General features: G+C 38.0%; 1 protein-coding gene across 1 annotated transcript in view; it reads left to right on the top strand.

Moving 5' to 3' along the window:
* LOC124158937 overlaps positions 1-22,397 on the top strand; it is a 346,015-nt gene that overhangs the window by 13,291 nt on the left and 310,327 nt on the right. The window lies entirely within an intron of this gene.

Here is a 22,397-nt window from a genome sequence, read left to right as displayed (position 1 = left end):
AATCGGTGGCACTAGAATTTCGAAAAACAGTGAAATTCTATCTCTTGCGTGCGGCGGTCGGTCATCGACCCTCTAATAATAAGGTGCCAAATCAGCCGAGTGGGAGGAGGAGGGATGGAGAAAAATACCCGATTAGCGATCGCAGTTTATATTCGGTGGCGGCGTTCTCTTCCGTTTCTTTCTCACCACGGTTCCTTGCCTCGTCCTTTTACAACGTGACATTTTTTTCGTTTCTAATTGCTCTATTGTACTCGTTATTTTATTCTTTTTTAATTTATTAGCTATAAATGAAAGCGGTATGCCCTGGGGTCCGTAATCCAAATAGGTGCTGTCGGGAGTTTCGATGAGCGTTTTCTCCCCCATCATTAATGGACATAAGCTTGATAAGGTAAGCATTTCTAAAAGTGTATGAGATAGACAATTGGCTATCGTGCGTTAAAATTAGAGCTCTTTAGAGAAAACAGCTCGATATATTCAACGATGCTTAACTCCATAATGGACACCATAATTGAAACCTGGCCCTTACGATTGCGAGGGCTTAAACAATCGAAGTTCTTGTATCTGGTAGAGAACTTTCACAAAGCTGGCCTCACTTTTTACCTTTAAAATCACGACTATCTCTTAAAATGGCAAAATATTTCTGCGAATATTTTGATTAGGAGGTTCTTTGGAGTGCCGGGAGTATGGATAAAAAGTAAGCGTTTGGAGAAAAAAATATTTTTCGAGTTGAGTTTTTCCTCAGTTAATCTGACGCAATGAATTGGTTCATAACGTTTTGAGCTCTTTAAAATGAGCCCATATATAATGATTTACCACGAATCTTTTTCGCCATCTTGCATTTTTGCAAGGTCTAGTTATACCGATAATAATTCCATTGTGTAAGGAAGGTAGGTACACTTCCGATTTGGAATGTCCGCAATAAATGTAATGGCTGCATTTTTTAAAGGTATATCTTATTAATCAGGAAAAGGCAGGAAGAATATCGGCGACGTTCGAGAAAAGGATCCTCCAATCGATATATTTTCGCTTTAATCGACGCAACGGACACAGTTCGTTTTATTACTTAATTTAATTTTATTTGGACCTTATTTTGGAATGTAGAATACTTTCACGTCTGTTGCGATACTCTTACAGAATTCTAAGTCAGTTCTCTGACTACTTTGCATCAAATTGATCGTCATTTTTACATTTAAATTGTAAAATCAATGGCTCACATCAGGATTTGCGTGTTGAATTTTTCGGGGTAGTAAATATTTCTTTCGGAAGAAACAACATTGGTTCCTATCGGATAAGTTTCAAAGGCTTTATAAAAATAAGACCACTGGAAAAATATTTATTTGAATTTATCTATAAACCAGATTCCGAAATCTGTTAGTTTGAGTCTACTAGTAAGTTGTAAGAGAGTTAACCAGTGCAGCATTTCTAAGTATAACTATATATTATAATTTCTAGTAAATATATATTATATATTTCTAGTGAATGTTCAGGGAGATGTGCATATCGTTCTCAGCTACCGTGCGTTGAACTCAAAGCTCTTTGAGATATTAGAGTTCGATATATTCAACGACGTTTATCTCCATAACAGATACCAGAGTTGAATCCTGACCCTTATGATGGGGAAGCCAAGGCTTCAACAGATATACTGGTGCTATCTTATAGAAGGTTCAATTATAAGTGGTTAATTTTCGATTTGCCGTTAAACCTTTTCGAAATCGTCGCTGTGAATACGAGATTTATTTGCAAGCCTTAATTTGAATCCAGGTTCGCTAATTTGTTCTCCCTCGTTCCGACCTGCCGTGACCTAATACAACGAGGGCCAGCGGTTTTGTTTCCGCCTGCCGCCGATACGAAGATCGCCGGTTCTCGGGCGGATGAACTGGGGTCGTATCTGGGTCGATGGCATTGAGGGAACCCAACGAATCAATCCGTCTTTATGAGGAGCTGCCGGCTCTTGTTTCGGCAAGGAAAAGTTTATTCCCTCGGGTTCCAAAACTGACTGGGTTTTACGACTACGTGAGCGATAGCCACAGGTAAAAAAATTTCCTCCACCGCTCCTTCCCTCGAGATTCTCAGAATTGATTTTCAGCTTCCAGGCCTCGCTATTTTTATTGACCTTTATCGCAGGGACAAATAAACACGCGATACTAAACGGTGGCACTACCCGGCCACGGGAAGAATGGTATTTGATGTTTGGTCGCAAATGATTTACGTGGGGAAACTGGGATTCTTCCCGAATACTCGCTCGAAAGACCCGAATACTATGGTCAAATTTGTTCACTCTTGTAGGTGATGTTTTTTCGGGTGTTCCTCGCGTACTTAGTTTGTTGTCCGACGTTTCGTGGCCACTGCTGGTCACTTTTTCAAAGGGAGTAATGCATCGCCCACCTCCTGGCTCATATGCACATCTCAATTCTAAGCTGTTGATAACCTAAGTCCGCAATTTCATTAATTGAACAATTTAGATTGAGGAACCATTCAAATTTACTAAATGTTTGTGGATAATATATGTCTTTTTTAAATTGAAGAGAGACCTACGTTCGAATAGCTTGCTTATGTATTTACGTGCAAATTTCGGCTATCAGCATTTATGCTATCCTATTTTTTATTTTACCTACCTCCATGAAGAAAAAGTTTGCTTGATTAAATGATATAATTCAGACTAGGTAATTGACGCGTCAAGTTTATTCATTATTTGATAAAATGTTGTTATTATTATTCCTTTTTAAATTATTCCTTTCGGCATAAAAATTAATTCCTTATCTGCTTAGGTATCTGTTTCACGCTCTAGTTACGTTGGAAATTTTGCTGGATCTAATCGTAAGTTTTTTTTCCAGTCCTCATGTTTCAAAGATGACTTGGTATATCGATATGTTCTCTGTATTGTAATTTTTTCTGTGACTGATGTTATTTTGAGGCTTAATCGTTTAGCTAGTAGAATTATTAATGCTATTTTTTTATTTCTGAAGACTAATATTTGTGAATTTGAAAATAGCCTCCGCAAGCTATTATTGATCATGCTTTATTACGCTAGCTCGCGAAAAAATTTTCTCTGTATCGAAAAATAAAATATTTTGTCCTCTCGGTTTCGGCCCAGCCTTTTCAAATCGAGATGTTTCCTCGAGCTTGAGCATTGACTTATAATTGATGAATGATGACAAAGAGCCGAGAATAGGTGTAGATAATGGTGGGAAGAGTTTTGAGGGGGAACAAGAGAGAAAAGGATGTTCTTTATCCTCAATGTCATGAAATATTCAAGCCGAGATGAGGGAGACAGGAGGATGAAAGGCAAAAGTGAAAGGTGGTGAACTAAGTCAATTAAGTCCGTGTATCATAGAGATTAAGGGGATTAGCCATTCAACAATTTCATGATACGGAAAAGTTACAATGTCTGGTCTAAATATCTAAGTACTTTAACCAATTTTGAGCCAATTTTGGTTCGAAGTAGCATCAAAAATGTATACATTTTCATCTCTATTCAGGAAAGATTTAAAATATGCTTCTTTTGTGCCGTAATGGTGAAATATCTAGCTGCCACAATAATTACGAGAGTAGAAAATTTTCACATTTTCGTAATGAGAACCTTTGAAATTTAATTTCTCCTAGAAGCAGCCCTGGGTTAAGAAGGGTTCATTATCGGAGAATACAGAATATGGAATGATAGAATTTAGATAATCGTGTAGAATACGAGGTATTTTGTGATAAAATGGCAAATGGACCATTTCGTTATGCAATAGGACTTACCTTCATTGAGATGCCTTTTTGGACAAAGAAAAAACTTGTCATAAGGCACGTTTATGAAGGGAAATATGTAAAAATTAGGTTGATTCATGATCTGAAGGGTTGATGGAGGTTCAAAGCGAATCCGTTTAGGTGAATAATTTGGTGTAATTACCATCGAAAAAAAGCCAACACTATTTTCCTCTGTCTGTTATCAAAATCCGTGCTTAATTACTGTTAATTTATTGTAAGTGAAATAATTTTTTTTTAATTCAAGGAATATATCCGTGATGCAATGGAAGTGGAAATTTGGAATAAGAAAATGAGAATATTCCTCCAGAAAAAATGTGCTTTTTTGCTAATCGCCGCCAACGCTGCCGTTATTTAGGTACGCTCCTTTACTCTGGTATTTAATTGTTAACAGTAGTAAATGTCTAATCGAGATATTAAAAAATGCACTTAAGTTCGATTTACACGGGGCATGTCATTGCGCATGTTAGTACTGAAAATATTTTTGATACTGCGAGAATGCGAGCTCGGAATAAGAGCAGGAGCTATTTTGTCATCTCGTATCATGCATTCTTGCATGCATTCTAGCAATTCACCGCTTTTCACGACGAAATTTTGACTGAGCATTCATACAAACGTCAGACTGCGCTATGCGTGTAAAACGTTCTCAATACGCAACGAGATAAACGTTTTAACTCGAAATGTAACTTGAAAGCAACGTTTTAAATCTGTGCCATTTTATTACGTGGCACAATTGAAGAAAAGGTTTAGTAGAAATCGTGATTTGAATAATGAATTGGTTGATATATTTTTAACTTCATCTATAAATGAGTAATTGGAATATATTTCTACCTAAAACTTGCCTCCACTTATTAAGTGTTACCAGCAGTAAGGTAATTGGTATACACATGCATATATTCTAGTAACGTAAATTTTATGTCACAAATACTAAAATAAAGTCATTTACCTTTTATTAATAAGAATCATATTCTTTGCAAAATTTCCGGTCTAATTCAGTATTAATCTGAAAGTTGTTGATGATAAATTTGATGCATTAACAGCAGAATCTTTGTGTACTATGTGTACCTTTGAAAATGACATAGTGTAATATCGAAACATGGGTCGGTTAATTATACTTCTGTGGAACATACAACAGCGTATCTTTTATGATGTTTCATTTATTATCCACGATTCATTCCACTAAAATAAACGTCTACTTACAGCGGGAAATATAAAAATAGAAGTAAGGAAACAACTTATCAGAAATTACATTTATAGTATGTTTCTCCATGGTAGTGAGGCATGGGCAATGGGCGGAGGTACCAAAGGTAGAGGCTTTTGAAATGCGGTGCCATGGAAGAATGATGAGGATAAAATGGATCGACCGCATAAGAAATGAGGATGTCTTTAGAAGAGTAGGAGATAAGCCTCATGAAAACATTGGTAAGAAGAAGAAACAGTTTTATAGGCTATATTTTGAGACATGGTAGCCTGACGAAAACAATCGTCGAGAGGAAAGTAGATAGCGGAATGAAGAACGGAAAGGAAAATCTCGAAAAAAATATGTGGCAGGGATAAAGAAGGATTTAAAAGAGAAGAGCTACGTAGGTATGAGAAGATAAGCTGAGAGGAGCATTGAGTGGAGAGCTTTGTGAAACCAATCTTAGAATTTTTGATCAATGATGGTAAGCTATATTAAAGTGAAAATACGTATATGTAGATGCTCAGTTTTCGTTGTTGTTTTAGCAGTCATAAACGAATGGAAGCTGTTATTGTCGAAATCTGGAGTCGAAACTACAGTGACCTACACTATGACAGCCTTCGGTGTTATTTTCACTAAGCCGGTATTTTTTTCAAATTTTAAATGGGTAATTTGAAAAAAAATGAGTTATCAACAGCTTTGTCTGAGATTAAAGTCGAGCCCCCTGTGGCTGACCTGAAATATGTTTTTCCATGGGGGTTTTATGGATCTTAACGGCACATATGGTAACCGTTATACCGATCTTCGGAGTCGTCACTTAACCGGGGGTGTCTTCGTGTGTCCGAGATATTCCATGTGGCGCGTCGCATCTTGGCCGACGGAGTGAACCAGCTTCCAAGTTATGGCCCCGGGGCCATAATCTGCGGCCGACTAACAGCTGCATGGATCGTTGAAACGGAAGTAGGACCTCATATTTGGGAAAATGGACGATGGTTTGCTCTCTCCGAGACAAGAATCATCACCACGTCGCGTCGTTGTTTGAAGCTCATTCCTTGTCATAGATTAGTGATGTTAAAATCGATTTCGATTATAACCGAAAACCTCTTGATTTACGGTGAGGCGCGTTAGCCAGTTAACACCACCAAGTCATCTTCTCAGAGGAAATATCAGGATTAATTATACCAAACAAGATGTTGACGTCACAAGTCTACACTGTCTTCAATCCTGAAGTTCGTTCTGAGAAGATGTCTCGGTGGTTTATCTGGCATACACGCCTGACCAGCAATCAGGTGATCCGGATTAGAATTCCGGCTCACCCATTTATTTTTTCACGGCGAAATTCTTCCTTCGTGTACATTATTACTAGAGTCGCTCCCTCCCAATTCCCACTACATCCAAGGGGAAGCTTTCCCCACATATTCTACCTACTCCTATTCCTTAGTCGAACTTTCGTCTCCGTAACTTATCAAGCTTTTCCGTAATCATCTCCCTTGCCATCCACTTCCTCTTCGGCACTTTCATTCACACCCATCGAAACCTCTTCTCGTTTAGAACTCGGTCGAAAGTTCTTAGAACTGGAGTAGAAAGCAATTTTCGGTCCTCGGAGTTTGTTTGGCAATTAGAAGTTAGAGAGGGGATTGGCTAAAGGTGATTTTTTGTTTTCCACTCGGGACTTGACCTGTCGAAATTACCTTCTCTGAAGGCAATTACTCTCTGAAATTGAACCCAGAGAAGGGTCTAAAACTCTCCGTCAGGCTACATCTTACTCAGAAATTTTCGGCAACACACTACTCTGGAATACTCTTTGAAGGTATGTTATGGGCACTCATGAACTTGCGGGGTCCCATTCCTCCGTTGAATTCGTTTTTTCCAGACTTAGAATTCGAGTTGGTGCGACTAGAGAAAATGAATGCGCTTTGCGATGTTTTTTTTTACTTGGTCGTCCCCTCACACCTGAGATCGCATTGTAAAGAATGAGGTAGATTGAAAGGAAAAATATGTGACAACAACGAGAAACCCCAGGCAGCCATAATGTAACTGATAACTTCAGGCTTGACTTTGTGAAACGTCTCCATATAGGAAATAATTGCAAAGTTTTATTCCTTCATTCCCATGCATCCAGTTAATATATTTTGAAATTTCGCGAATATTTTCTGGAAAGTTTCTTCGACATGTATTTCAATAATTGCCTCCATCCATTTGACTTAATCCTGTTTTGAACACTTTATAAAATAATTTTCGTACATTCCAGTCATTGTTTAATTTCTTCCAACATCACTCTAGTCTCCTTCTAATTGGCTACCTGATTATTATATGATTTCACGAGAATCCGTAATCTCTATTCATTTTAAATATGGCTACATATCTTCGTCTTCATCGAGGTCCCATGGTGTATTTTCTCTTCTCTGTGCCCGCTATTGCATTTCTAATTTCCTTCGTCTATTTTACATTCATTTTTAAGTAGCACCCTCCATTTAACCCATGTTTCAGAGTCACTTATCTCCTTATTTTCGTCTGAAAAATATGTTATTCCTTCACATGCTCTCAGCTGCGAACAGTAACCCCTTTTTATCCGTTTCTCACCATTTCCCTCTCTCTATCTTGGTGTATCTTGTCTCTGAGTTAGAAAACCGTTTAAATAAACTATCCAAACAGGAGCTCAGCCTACGTGTCCTACATTCTCGTGAAAGGAGCTCCTCTTTCCTCAGAAAAACACTCCTGGGCGTGAATGGCTCCGACGTGGCACCGTCTCCGAGCCACAAGGCGACCAAGATCCGGGCTATCTCCTCGGCGTGGATTCCATGCGAGAATCCGAGGGTAATTCTATTCAAAGACTGTTTTGTCGCCAAGTAAATCTTCAGGGTCCCTTGTGTACATTGAGAGCAGTGAGGTTGCGCGGTGTAGCGAGGTCACGTTGAAATTTTCCGAGCACTCGTGGCGATAGCTCGTTACCCTTCCCGGAGAAGTTCAAATAATTGCGTCCTTATTGACGTTATAGATGATTACAAATTTTCTTTTGAAAGATTGACTTGATAATTTATGGAGGTGATCATCTTTTAGACAAAGTTTTGCCACGTATAGTAGAAGTAAAGAAATAAATATGGGTATAAAAGAGCCTTTAAATGCGGTGCTACAGAAGAACGATGATCAAACGGATCGACCGGGAAAGTAATGAGGAAGTCCAAAGAAGAGTAGGAGAGAAGAGCAGCCTCATGAAAACCTTGGCATGGAGACGGAACAACCTTATAGGCCATATCTTGAGACACGATGGCCTGATGAAGACAATCGTCGAGGGACAAGTAGATGGCAAGAACGGAAAAAGATGACCTCAGATTAAATATATGGAACATGTAAAGAATGATGAACAAGAGAAGAAGTACGTAGGAGTGAAAAGATTAGCTGATAGGAGAATTAAGTGGAGAGCTGCGTCAAACCAATCTATAGATTGATGAAAATTTTCTCGGGTTTCCCACCGGGTGTGGTATTGGGTTAATTCTCCTAACGTTTCAACGGCTAAGTCTGCCATCGTCTTCAGGGGTTTACTATATATAGTACTTTATTTGGTACTTATTTATTGATTCATATCCTTGGTTGCCCTTATTGTTGTGCTCGGATTTAGTGATTAATTATGGCATTCCAGACACTGCTTAGTTGGAAGCCCTTATCCTTGTTTATGCTCTTCTCCTCCAGGCTAATTTCAATCGCCTCCTATAAAATTCGATCCCAATAGTCACTAGTGCGGCACAAAACCTTCGTACTTTTGAAGTCCATCCTATGACCTGTAGATTGTTGACCAGTGATAATGATGATTAACAAAAGAACTCAACCATTCATGTTCTAAATGAGCTTTCAGAAAAGCTTTATCGATTCGGCTCGTATTGTGGATGAAAACAATGCGTAATAATTTAAAAATTTGTAGCGATGTATCGTTTAGGGTAATTTTTTTGAATCCAAACTGTTCCGTCTATTTTACCCATTAAATCTATCCTCTTTATCACGCGTCCCATTTTTCATCATTCAGGCAAATTCTCATTAAATTAAGTTTTTGGCCTCATTAAATACTCCTGCGCACTATCGGCGAATGCAAATAAATGCTAATTCTGCTTTTAGAAAGATTTTGTTTTTATGATGCCATTCAATGAGAGAGTATGATTGTTAGATGAAACGTTTTGCCCTCAGCATTGCGCCTGCAAAATTTGCTCGGAAGAAAAGCTCTCATTCCGCACTCGAGTCCACCCGTAGTAAAAAGTGAGCTACTTTTCAGCCTTTCCCAGCAAACGGAATCTGCCTTTTATCCCGTAATAATCCCACGTAATAGAGAGATTTAATAAGTGCAGCTGTAAATTTTGGATTTTCCTCCGAGTTTTTCAAGTTTTATTGCAAATTTTTTATTGACCCTTTGGCAGTTCTTCACATTATTTAGTTGTAAAATTTGATCGGCAGTTTCAAGTTAAGGAATACGATTTGACCAGAGTAGGTTTTGCGTTTTATATTACCCTAGCTGTGATACGCTTTTAAGGGAGGATATAAGCCAATAAAAAAGTTAGTTGGCATCTTTTATCGCAGGTAGATGAGGAAAAGTTGGTTCCACTTTAGGAACAATTCCGTCCTGAACATGTAAAGTTCAGACTGTGGTCTCATTGTCTCTAGTTTTCAGCCTACTAGTGTAGAATAATTTGTAACTATCGGAGTACATATGCCATTAATTTCCAATCATGGACCTCAGTAAGCTTGTCGAGTAGATATGGTAATTCCAAAGGCAAGCCGAGTCTAGAGTTTGCAAATTTATTCTGCCTGTTAGAGCGTCGCGGATCGTTGCATTTTTGTAACCATAAAACGCCCCGGGATGTTCGTGCGGTAAGGGCCCGTTATGAGTGACTCTAATTACGGAGAAAAGGGCATAAAAGGAGCTCTTCGTGAGGTATTATCTTTTTCTATCTATTGCCTTGCTTAGACACATCCCTGTAGTTAAAATGCACCATCGGGTATCAAAACGTTTCCATGTGCCTTCATAAATCTAGCCAGTGCTCAGGCATCTTTGATCGCAGCGAAGAGTAGCTAAGTGTATTGAAATTAGGGTTATACATTTGAAGCACTGTTATGGAAATTGGTATTAGAGGTGCCAATTACTTGTTCCCTTTGCTCATTTACAAGGCTGAGGGTAAAAAGATTTCTTGCGAAAATGTCTGTCATCGTCGGTAGTCACTAAGCAGAAGACATTTTATCACGTTCCATCCCTGTTATACGCGTAAACCGTTTTATTCTATCCGCAGTTATCTCGCAATTTGATAGAAATGTCTTTTTTTTATTATGTGTACTATCATGGAGTAATTATGTTCTCTAATAAGTTCTTTACTTATTTCCTATGAGTTAAGCTTTTATGGGTTTTTACTTTAAGTTTATTTTCTCTTATAAGCACCTTACTAGATATTTCTATAATACAACTACCCCTGTTTGTGTGCCAGGGTTTTAACCGTCTTTTTTCAGTATCTTTCATCGCCGACTCTTAAGACTTCTTCAATGACTAATGACTAATCCAATCCTTTGTCCTTTCTCAGCAATTCATTATTAATAGCATTTATATGGGTTTCATTATTCTTTGTTCAGAAAAAATTGATCGTCAAATCAGACCCATAGCTGTCGTAATCAATGGCAGGAAAGATTCAACGCTGCGTCAGTCGTCCCTCGAAGGGCGTATGAAGAGGGCCTGGCACAGTGGCTCGCTGGATTGTGATTTATCCGTCAAAGGGACCCTCGATGGGACCATCGATAATAAGTGGGGGAGGATTTGGGAAATGAGGCAAGGCTGTGGAGTGTCGGAAGAAGGGACACTTGAGCACGGCAGAGTGCTTGGAGATGCATCCGGATGTCGTCATTGGGCAACATCATTTCGTGGCGTAATGTTTACCCAGTGAAGACCTCCTTCGCCTCTGAAATTAGGAGAGCATCTGGTTGGAACTCGACGGTATGGGATTACAAGGATGTTTGCGACTTACAATTATTTTAACATTATTTGACAGACGAATTTATATACAAATAGACTTTGTGACTTCCACAGTTTATTTAACACAGAACAAACGGTTGGGGTAACAAGGATGTTTTTTCCACTTATTATTATTTAGCTAATATTTTGAGGCGTGATTATTTTAACCCATTATGAACCAATGTTGCTTCTATGCAACATATAAAGTGTATACATTTTCAGCTCTAATGAAGAAATATTTAAAATAAGAGCGTGTTCTTTCGTACTGTTTAAAAAGTTTTTTTGTGTAAAATTTAATGGTGAAATGTGGCTGCCACAGTAATTACAATAGAGTTGAAAATTTCCACATATTTAAAATGAGAAGTCTCGAAATTTAATTTGTCACAGAAGAAGCTCTGGGTTAGAAAGGGTAAAAAGCAATTAAGAGTTTTTATGACTTCCGCAGTTTATTTGACACAGAACGGCAGGTTGAACTTACAAGGATGTTGGCCGCTTATAATTACTTTACTAATATTTTGAGATGTAGCTACTTTAAATAGCAACGAAGAGACTTTGCGAGTTCCACAGTTTATTTTACATTGAAAGATCGTTTGGGATTACAATTATGTTTGCATTTCATTATTATTTTACTATTATTTTGAGATGTAAAAATGATTTTAAAAAGCAATGAAGAGACTTTGTGGCTTCCACAGTGTATTGAACTCAAAACTACCGGTTGGGATTAAAAGCATGTTTGCCACCAATTATTATTTTACTTATATTTTAAGATAACTATTTTGAATAACAATAAAGAGACTTTGTGACTTCCGCAGAAATTGGTTACTCTACATTAAATAAACTGCGTAAAGTCTTTTCATTGCTATTGTGGAGCCCTTCCACCATATCACAGTTTTCAATTTCAATTGAACTATTTTAGGAATGGTGAACATTTCTTCTTGCCGTTGTCCCTAAAAGTTAGATTTTTACGTATTATAGGCTGGTCTGATTCCAAGTGAGGGGTTTCAACTACAAATATTTAAATTTAGGGCAAATCAAACACGTCAGCCATGGTTACCTTCAATTAAGAGTAAAAAAACAACTATCTTGAATAAATTGCGTTACGAAACCATTTTAAAGATATTGTTATGGTGATAAATTTGAAGGTAGACGATGCACATTCTTTGAAAAAAAATACCGTGACCACCATAGGAGTCAAAGGATATTTAAAATGATTTTTAAGTTAATTGAAACCATAGATACATATTCGAGTTCCGTATGTGGTACCATTTTTGATATTTTAAAATTCGAGTCCCACCCAAAGAAAGGGGGAAATATTACTAGCTTCTCTATTTCAGTGTCCCGCTCTGAATAATTAAAATTTCGAAGTAATTTCTAAGCCTGAATTCCATCCTTTGGTTTTATTGTGAGGACTCCTTGGCAGTTTTGATTAGGGTGTCACTAAAGGGGTAGTACCAGCATTCACGCGACCATACTTGGTTATTTAAGGGAAATGGGAATCCTGTCCAATTCCGCGAGAGACCCTTGGTTTTGATCCTAAATTACAGGACCAGGTGGTATTTGGGGTATCGGTTACTTAAGAATTTCGTTGCTAATTCGGTCTTAGTGAAATCATTACTTTCCATTAGCCATGAGTAAATCTTTTCAACAGCCGAATCATACTAATTTTCATATAATTCACTCTCACTCCTCACGTAAAACATTATTGAAGTGTTAATGGGAGTTTTACTTATGCAATTGATAGATAAACCACCATTCAAATTAATTTTACTTCTCGTACATTAAAAAAGAGAGTAGATTTGGGGAGAAATTGATTTTTCCTCGAGCATAATTTTTTAGTGTGACAAGTAAGCTTACTTTTGACCTACTGAAAAGATTATTATCGTAAAAAAAATAAAAACTTGCGTTAATACGCCGTCAATTATCTAAAAGTCACTTCCGATTTTATTGACAATGAATTTTGCGAAGCATCAGGGCATCATTTCAGTTACGTCGCAATATTACAGCAATGTTTCTCCCTCATAATAACTGCCTAACTTAAGCTTAATTTCCGAGTATTTTTCCGCGCGCTGTATGAGCTGTTTTAACTGATAAGCCGAGTGGTTTCAAATTTCTTGATACGTGAATACACGGCAGAGGAGGAATGGATTTAAATAATGAACGCCGTTTCTTAATTGTGAGCACACAAAAAAAGAAAGACCAACTGTTGCACGGCATCAATTAAAACTGCCAGGGGTTTGAAACAAAACAATTCCACACAATGAAACCGTGAATGTGCTCTGCGAAGCAAAAATAAGCCACCATTTTCGGCCGCGACATAATATACTTCACGTTAGAGGCAGCGTTTTTGAGGGGAGACTCGCAAGCCAGTGCGATTGGCCCAAGGCATCTGCTGCATGCTTAAGTCTCGATGGGTTCTCATTTCAGAGTTTGGGCCTTTTTATATAATTGTGACACGTAATTTGGCCGAAATTTTTGTACGCAGAATGAGGTGGGGTATGAATGGTTTTAAATAAATTCCACCGATTCAGGCGCGATGTAATGGAGGTTCGACATATCGAAATAAAAGTTACTTTTACTTTTCCACAATAATTATTGTGCAATAATAGGTAGTACTTTTTTCAAACAGAAGGCCGCGATTTACCATTCCTTTTATGACTTGCTCTGAAAATTCTGCATTGCTTCTTGGAATTTTTGACTTCGCACGTAACTTCTGCCGTCTCTATGTTCTACATGAAAAAACGTAGTGCGCATGTAATATTACATTTGCTTTCGCTAGGAGGCAAATCTGATATATACTGATCGATAATTATTAATTTCATAATCTCACACGCGCACCACGTATTTTCCTTTTTTGATATATGAAATGTTCTTCTAAAGATTATTTTACTTTCTCATCAATCATATTTGAAATTTTCAATAATTTAAGGGTTCATAGGCAAATTATTTTCTTCTTTTCAACGAAACGTGGTATTTATAAAAATGTTATTTTAATACTTTCATATCATTTTATTATTTGGTTTACTAACAATGGACCGTAGTCTACGCAAAAATCCTTTCATGAGTTACGATGGACCTAATCAGTATGAAGCTGAAAAATGTTACCCCTGGCATCATTACGAAAATCCTCCAGTGACTATATGGCTTCTTGGGTGAGTGTACTGCTCTGCATAAGAGTTCGTTACATTGCGAAGCCAAGAAGGGCAATTTAGCCCGTTATTTTTTACATGGTACGTGACCCATATACAGTCTCCAAAGCATACAGGCATCTCGTTTCCGCCGTTGGCGGCGCTCTTGCGAAACCACGATCGTGAAACCTCACTTGCAGACGTATTTTGCTCCTCTTTAATCATGCGGCTATCCACGGACTTAAATCTTCCTTACCAGGTGGCTTAGTCTTTGTCGCCCGGAATATTGCCTTTTCGAACGCGTAGCGCCCGACGATAGCCTTTTTCAATCCCGCCCGCAGTAACCATTTTCGAAACTAATTCATCGTGACATCTTTTGTTCTTTTTTGAATGCCATCGCTAGGAATACATTTTCAAACAAAAAATATTATCAGATTTAATGAAAAAGGGACGTGGCTATATACAACAAATTTATTTAATAATGTGCGACGCGTTCCAAGTGTCATGGCATTCTCAAGTACATTATACATTGTACTCGATTACATGGTACATTATATTTCTGAGTAAAGTACAGTGTACATTCTCAACAATTGTATATCGTACTTGAGAATGTATACACATTGTACTTGAGAGTGACCTGACGGTCAAAATGCGTCGTACATTATTAAATGAATAAATAGAAAATTGCCATCACTCTTTTTCATCAAATCTCGATGTCATTCCACTAAATATTGCCTGCCTCATTTTCTTTTAGTGAGAATAACCACGTTGGAAAATATATATTTATCTTTTCCCTTCTTTCTGATGATGCTCCTAGGCTATGAAATTTCGGCCGTGTGTTAAATAAGGTATGGTAATTTATACTGCTGGTATGGTATGGTATTTGGAGGAGGCGACCGACAGCTGAGGTCATTTTCGCCATGAGGTAAGGGGTAGGTAAGGAAGGGTGGAGAGAAACCCGGCGTCGGCATTAGCCTGCTCTTAACGAAAGGCACCAAGGGGACCACGGCTTAACGTCCCATCCGACGGACGGAGTGTTGCACTTGAAATGTCCTCCACACAACATTCAGGCAGGGATCGGGCAGCCTCTGAAAATTCTCTGCCACCGCCGGGATTTGAACCCGAGCCCGCCGGGTGGGAAGCCAACACTCTAGCCGCCACACCAACCCGATCCCTTTATACTGCTTTTTCCTTACAAAACTTCCTGAGCTATTTAAATTTTGTCCAGTCATTCGTTTTACCCATTGCTTCGCATGCTCCTTCGTATGCACCGTTACCCGTTTAAAGTTAACTTCACATGCATAGAATGTGCGAACTGATAGCAACAGATAGAGAGAACGGATAGGGTATAATCGGATATATATTTATATATCCCCCCCCCCCCGATGATGCTCCTATGCTATGAAATTATAGGTGTTTGTTAAATTAATAAATGGAAATTTATAGTATTTTTTCTTGCAAAACTTCCTGATCTATGTAAATTTCATATTAAATATTCAAATGTAAATCTCACCTCATCAAACTCACCAAGCTCCATTTCGAAGGGCTTTGGCACATTCCCAATGCCAGTGACTCTGCCGGTTAAACTACTCTGAGGCGATAATTCCACAGAGAAAAAAGTCATTCAGCTCATACGGGAGACGAACCCGGATCTCCCGATTTCTGGTTGAGTGCTTTAACTAGTGAAGCTACCGAGGCTTCTTTCACCTTTGTGGTAATTTATGGACTATACCGGACAAGAATTGAAATGGAATTTTCGTACTTATTGTGCATTGCGGGTGACTAGGTTCGTACGTACGTTACATAAAGTTTCACTGTGGATAGCCCTGGTGTACTGAAATACTTTGAGGCATTGAGAAACCATTAAAGAATTTGTGTCTCGGGTTTTTGCGGTGCTGCGTGTCATTCCTTGATGTATTCCTCAAATTATGTATTGGTTTCTATCGCTCTACGTGCATACATGTATATATCGTTGTTAACGGGGTCGTTTGCCTGAGCTTCGATGAGTAAAGATCATAAAAATACATATTACGACAAAAGGAAACAGCTTTTCTAAGACCCTTCAAGTGTTTTTCGTTAATTATGTGAGGCAGATAATGTTTTATGGCGTTCATTACTTTTAATGGTGGACCCCAATTATCTTTTTTTTCCCCGGATCACCCCGGAAACCTCGATTGCTTTTGTTCCCCGGTATTAAAGACGTGGCTAATGGTTATTAATCGGCCCATGTGGCCGCGGCCATTTTGGGGCATGGAAGCGTCACAGGGGGATGGGTACACAAGGGTGGGCAAAGGAAGTGGGTTGGGAGATTATAGTTTGAAAATGTCAAAGAACGGCGTGACGTCATCTGTGAACGCTGCCCTACTTTCCACTCAAACGACGACGGTAATAAAACGTCTTTCGCCTTCCTATTCGCTTTTAAGCGGCGCAGAACCTCTTTGCCTATCGGCTGGAACAGTCGAGGCGGGGATGGCGTATTGGTAGGCAGGGTGTGTAGTTCAACTAGTCTCCCGTGTTGAGTGAAACGCGCAAGTGACTTAAGCGAATGGCAATCAATGCTCAATGCTGGAACATTTTTATCTGGCCACGCCCACTTCCTGCTTTGTGTGTTGCCTGAAAAGAGTGGAGGAAGAGATGGAATGGTGGTGACTTTGAATGAAAAAGATGAAAAGGGGTAAAGTGGAAGGATTATGAAAATAGGGAAATAGGAAATTTTATGAAAATAGGGAATAATTTTTTATATTCAAGGCTCTGTCATCTTCTTTTTCAGGAAAATCTTAGTGTATGTACCAACCGCATCACAATTTTATCCCTATCAAATCATTCCTAGAGTTTGGTCCCACACAGTGCAGTGTAGTGTTACAGTCTTTAAATTGTATCTCACTGTGGATAAAATTATATACCATTTAAAAAGATAGAAGATTTTCTTGACACTTGGAGACAGGGGCGCAGCCAGGAATTAAGGCTGGGAAGGGGGGGGGTTTAGGTGCAAATAATACGGGGGTGTGTGGGGGTATGGAATACCACCAGGATAAGCGGTAGGTGCGAGATTAATAAATTGCGGAATTTTAAGATAAACGGTTCAAAATAGTGAGTTTTACGGCTTTCTGAGGGATATTTATTTATCCTTACACTATTCTATTAGTAATATCAATCAAATTAAGCAAAATGGGTTAAACTTAAATATTTCTCTGAGCTCTGGGGGGGTTTTAACCCCCAAACCCCCCCCCCCCCTCGCTGCGCCACTGCTTGCTTGGAGAGTACCAGAAGTTGTTCTACTCTGTCTTGTTTCAGTAACACTTTGCTACAACGCAATCCGCTTCCATAGCATCATATCCCGGATTTTAAAAAGTTTTAACGAAGTTACTGTGCAAACTAGAAAATCTGTTGCTGTATACCATGAGCATGTTCCGCAAAGTTTTACCAGATATCAAATCGAATTGTCTATTAAAATCTCTTGATTCCAAACGAGATTTAGATGTTAATGTGTGGAAGCAGCTGGAGGGGTATTCTTTAATCGTCTTCGGTGTGGAATGTCACAATGATATCATTGCTACACTGAGCCTTCTAAATTACGAGACTGTGTATGTTACACACCGAGAAATATGCTCTCAGTACGCAAAAAATTAATCTTTGACCCTCAAAACCTTAATTCAGTATTGAATCCGAAATTATTCTATCATTGGTGGCTATGGGCACTCTATTTTTCGGCATCTGGTCGATTTTTACGGAGATTGACTTTCACTGGTCTAGTATATCATGCTAAAATAGAATTTTCAAGCATTTGAAAATTCTGCAAGAGTATCTGGCACTGAGGTACTAGTGTTTTTTTATTTCGAAGTCATCGGTATCTTAAAAATAAAAGAAGAAAATTGGTCCCAAAATAGCATTTGTCCTACCATGATAATTTTCGTTCGTGATGATGAATGGCATAATGTTGTTCGCAGCGAATCTCACCTTTCCTTGTGTAAAATGCGGAACTGTACCTGAAACTCTTTATCTGAGGGTGCTGACAAAGTTTGGGCTCTGATTTTTAAATGCGCCAGTAGAATCCTCTAGCATTATACAGGATGGAGAAAAATTGTACCATGAAATTTCAACCCCAGATAGTTGATGTGAGTAGGAACCAAATGATGTTTAGGTCGACAACGCACCATAAGAAACATGAAAAAACGCACCATCATGGCCGCACGTTTGCCTTTCTGCCAGATGCATGGGATGCATTGGCAAGCAAAGCATTCGAAGTCATGAGTTGTCCAGAGCATCCGGCAACAGGGCAAACTCGCGGTCAATCGGAGCGTTTAGATCAAAGTTTCATTAACGGAGTCTTGGTTACGGCACAGTAAACAGAGTCTTGGTTACGGCACAATAAAACTTCAATCCTCTGATGTTTTTTTCTCAACTTTAGGCTATATTTTTTTCATATTTAATTTCTATTAAATATAATTTGACTTTCTGTAATGAAAATATTGTAGGTAATAGATAATGGAATACAGCCTTCACAATGGTATGAGGCAGATGTAATGTACTTTTAAAACTTATTTGCTATCGCTAGCGTCTGTACATCATCACGTTAACTACCGTTCACCGGGCATTCGATTTATCCATAAGTCACCGCTCTTAAAAGAATATTCATTATTACTTTCACCGGTCTAGCTTTTTGTATGTTAGCACAATCAAGTTCATCTGCCGTGTCCACTTAAGAGACCAATTTTAGCAACTACTGAATTAGATAATCGTCAATCAGGTGAGAGATGTGGCTACTTGGATATAGTATCGTGAAAATAATGCATAATCCATTGATTGATGCTTCTACTAGCGTCAAAAGCCTCATATGGGTTAAATATTTTTACTAATAACCGCGCCATGCTATGAAAAAAATAGTTTGAAATGAAATTTACTGGAGTAATTCAATGAAATTGCTCTGCATATTTTCAGATAAAGCTTACCGCAGTGCCTCTATGAATGTCGATAAAATGCTGTATTTTAATGGCTGATAAAAGTCCAATTGAGAACATTTATTCCCATAAAATATGAGTATGTGGTACTTAAGCTATACTCTAGATGCTATGAATTCAGTAAGCGAGGAATGCCGACAAGTGGAAAGAAAAAGTTCAGAATGATCTTTGTACGTGAAAAAAATGCTGATATACCTGGATAATGTCATCCCTTGGTGGAAACATGGTGGGAAAGAATAAATCACCGTTATGTAAAAAGCAGAGTTCCCTTGCCAATCAAATGGTTTCGCTGCTACTCGTCTTGCTGTGAACTTTAAATTGTGATAATTTTAAGTAATTAGCGCGATATCTGAATTTAGATAGAGTTTTATCCAACTAGTCTCATTGTAAAGAAAAAGATATATTTCGAATTATGCACAAATATTAAACCTTTACCTCCTTCGTGTTATAGATATTTGCTTTGTTATATGAGTGATTTAACGTGGTATGTTTTAGTATTAGTCATGGAAAGAAAATGTTTGTCTCAGCCAACTCATTTGTAAATTAAAGCAAAAAAACTTTCAGTAGTCAAGGCGTTTCCAGCTGACGACCGGACTCCATTAGTTTTGGTTTGGCAACGTCGCGCTAAGCAGCATGAATTAGTTTGTAAGCAACAAAGATTATTTTCAATTAAAAATAAGAAATCACATTCAAATATGTTAAAAATATACTTAACTAATCAATTTAGTGCTTTAATACATTCATTACGCTATGGGCAGGTTAAATACGATATTAACGGATGCATTCTTCGAGTGACAAGTGAGTAAGCAATTATTCAATGTCTTTTCTCCACCTATTTTGGACCAACCTACTATTTCTTAAATTCACGAACTTATGCGAAAATATTATTGAAGAAAGATTTTACATTACATGTATATAAAATATAGACTTGGATCCAGCATGTGCAATCATGATCCTCACCAGTTATAATTAATGGTATCGAGTTTCTTTTAAAAGCATTTGCCACGTATGTCATTGAAAACTTCGATCACGGCTCTTGAAGAATATGCTGAATATATGATTTTACACTTTCCCGGCGGACAACTTTAGAAAAATCTTAAATAATCTAACCCGCGCGGTATCCCGAGAAGATTTTTCTAAATATGCTGAATGCTTACAAATAGTTAATGAACTCGTCGAACTCATACAGAGAATTGAAATACGCAATAGATATGTATTCGGTTTCCTCATTTATGCCAATCTACAATTATTGCATCATTTCGTTATCCTTAGATAGAATGAAACGGTGTAAGCCTTATAGTGAATTGAAGAGAGAAGTGCTCGGAGGAACGGGAGCCTCTCAGAATGATTCTTAAGTACTCCATGGAAACCTATCTTAATCGGTGGAGTACTTTAATGCATTCATTAACTGAAGTCGAGTCCTCAATACTTCCGTGAATAAAAAATGCAAAAACTGAGAAATACTTTGCCATGTAAAACAAGTTTTGTACACCGTCGGCTAATAAGAAATTTCTTTTAATAAATTGGTTATTTTAACGAGTTATTACGAGTGATACTCATACCGGGCATCATTAAAAATACACATTCATGGACCATCGATGAAAATTTTGCACTCGTTTCAAAGGCCAATTAAAATAATAACATATATTCTTTACAAATATCTCCTTCTTCAGACGGATCTAGTTTCAACACAAACTCGTGAGTTTTCGGTATGTTAACTTCCAATTTGACCAGAAAAATATCTCGACCTTACCACCTTAAGTTAATAATACTATTCAAAATGTCATAAATGCTTTGAAGTTATTATTTATCATAAGTTTTGAATTTATTCCATTTCAAATTAAAACTCAATTCTGGTAATATTCTACATTCTATTCTACATTTTGGAGCATTTAATTGTTGAGTTATTCTTCATATCTGTGAGAACCTACGTGTTTTCTGCTACATCTTAACGATTAAAAGTCGCGATAATAGCGGCAATCATATTTAATTCAATGTTTATGGAAAAATACCAAGAAATATAGTTTTACTACGAATTGTATCAGAATAAATTGTTACTTCTGATGCTCGGATCCAATTGTGGACTCGTGAGGATCAGGTTTTTCATCGTTAGCATTAAAATATTTTAAAGGTTTTTCTGATAATTCCTGCAGGTATTATGATCATGTTGTCATATGGAGAATCAGGTGGTTTTGATGCTAAAATTTTCCTCTTATATAGAGGTAATCATCTTTGCTTAAACGGAGGCAATTAATTATTTCAATTTTTCTCTCCGTCCCTCCGACTCGTTATTCATGTATATGGAGAGCGCGCGCTCCGCTTCGGTGGTAAAGTTAAAATATTATGGAGCCGGGCACAAACAGTTGGACGAGGATTCCGCGAGGGGCCTTTTAAAGGGGACCGTCCGAAGAAAAGGCGGGCGCCGCTGGAGGCCGAATTGGTAGAGGGCTCCTTCGCGTGGCCCGGAGGGGAGACAGGAGGAATTCGCGGACTACCAACACGTAGTTTCAGATCGATTGTTGACGAGTTTACTTTGTGGAAATTAATTTTAATAAGATACGAACAGCAGTATTAATTTTTCACGCTAATTTATTCAATCTAACCGTTTCAAAGTTTACCCGTCATTAACAAGAGCTGTCTCAACATACCTAATATATGTAACTGCTGAAATCATCATTATCACTGCTCGACAATCCTAAGATTGGTTAGACGCAGCTCTCCACTCAAATCTCCCATTAGCTAATCTTTTCACACCTACATATTATTTATTCTCTTTCACATCCTTCTTTACCTTCTCCCTTAATTGTTCCATTGTTCATTCGAGGTCTTCCTATCCCGTTCTTGCCATGCACTTGTCCCTTGACGATTGTATTAATAGATGTGGCCTAAAAGGTTGTTTTGTCTGCTTATTAAGGTTTTCACGAGGCTTCTCCTCTCTCCTGCTCTTCTTAGAACTTCCTCATTTAAACTCGGTCGATCCATTTGATCCTTCTGTAGCACAGCATTCCGAAGGCCTCTATCCTTGCTTCCTCTGCTTTTATCATTGTCCATGCCTTACTTCCGTATAGAATCATACTCCAAATGTATGTTCTGCTTACTACACTGCTACTGCTTAAAATACTGCTGAAATATTGAATTGAAATTCAAACGTGATTTCCAGATTGACGAGAAGAATATCTCGAGTTTACTACCTAAAGTAAATAATACGGTCAAGAGACAACTTTTGATAATGGCGTATACGCGTTGAAACCGGTCGAGCGAACCAAACAGTGGGACATTTCTACAGCTGTTTTATCTTGTAACACGTAGTTTCTCATAGATTTGAAGAAGAACTAAACATTAAAATGCTCCCAAACCGCTTGAATATTACCACCAATGATTTTTGAATCGGAATGGAATAAATT

Source organism: Ischnura elegans, chromosome 5, assembly GCF_921293095.1.
Source record: "Ischnura elegans chromosome 5, ioIscEleg1.1, whole genome shotgun sequence".
Lineage (NCBI taxonomy): Eukaryota > Metazoa > Arthropoda > Insecta > Odonata > Coenagrionidae > Ischnura > Ischnura elegans.
The sequence above is the reverse complement of the archived record's forward strand: the minus strand, read 5'-3'. Positions and strand labels throughout refer to the sequence as shown.